Genomic DNA, 1,283 nt, shown 5'->3' with positions numbered 1-1,283 from the left:
CCCATTTTGGCAAAACTTTCTTTACTTCTTCAAACATTCTTTCTAAAGTACCTATGTTTGAATATGTTTGAATCAAATAGCAAAATGTCATCCATGTAATAGTAAATTATAGACTTAGGAAATTGCTTACGTATAATTTCCAATGGCTGACTGACAAAGTATTGGCACAGGGTGGGGCTATTGAGCGTCCCCTGAGGGAGGACAGTCCATTGATATCTCCTATTAGGCTGAGAATTATTATAAGTAGGCACTGTGGAGGAAAATTTTTCTCTATTCTTTTCTTGTAAAGGTATAGTGAAGAAACAATCTTTCAAATCAGTAACTATAAGAGGCCATCCTTTTGGTAATAGAGGCAGAAGAATTCCAGACTGTAGGGGGCCCATAGGTTGAATTACCTTATTGACAGCTCTTAGATCTGTCACCACTCTCCATTTTCTTTTTTTACAACAAACACAGGAAAATTCTAAGGGCTGGTTGATTCTTCAATATGGTGAGCATCTATTTGTTCTTGTACCAGCTGTCCTAATGCCTGCAACTTTTCTTCAGCTAGAGGCCACTGCTTAATCAATATTGGTTTCTCAGTTAACCATTTTAAAGGTAGGGCTGTTGATACCTCTGAAGGTTTGCTAGTTGCTTTATGTTCTTGTACAGCCTGAATGGCTGGTGACCTTTGTGTGTAGTATCTTATAACATCCTCCCCAGAATTATGAGTACCTGGGACTGCAGGAATGTTAATCTGGGTATCCCATTGCTGCAGCAGGCCACAATCCCATAAATTTACTGCGATATTAGCCACATATGGCCTCAGTTTTCCTTTTTGACCTTTTGGCCCAAATGTAGTCAACCTATCTCATGCTTTGTTTAACTTGAGATATGGTTCTAATTCCTAGTAATTTAACACCTGCCTCTTGAAGAGGCCAATTTGGATGCCAAGACTCTGGAGTAATGATACTAACATCCATACCTGTGTCTATCAAACCAGTAATTACAATGCCATTTATACACACTCTAGCTTTAGTCTTTGATCATTTATAGAAGTCTGCCAGAATATACATTTCCTATTTTGTTGAGATAGGAGCGGCAGCAGGGCTGTGTCCCCGGCACCCGGCCGCCCGCATGGCTAGGTTATGCCCGAAATAATTACATGGAAACTGTATTTTTTTAAACACTGCCTGGCCCATAAGTTCCAGTTTCTTATTGGCTAGCTCTTACATATTGTTCTAACCCATTTCTAATATTCTGTGTAGCCCACGAGGTGGCTTACCAGGGAGGATCTTAACCTG

Source organism: Alexandromys fortis, unplaced genomic scaffold (genome assembly GCF_014885135.2).
Source record: "Alexandromys fortis isolate MF-2015 unplaced genomic scaffold, M_Fortis_MF-2015_v1.1 scaffold_7, whole genome shotgun sequence".
In the NCBI taxonomy this organism is placed as follows: domain Eukaryota; kingdom Metazoa; phylum Chordata; class Mammalia; order Rodentia; family Cricetidae; genus Alexandromys; species Alexandromys fortis.
Note: the sequence above shows the minus strand (reverse complement) of the source record.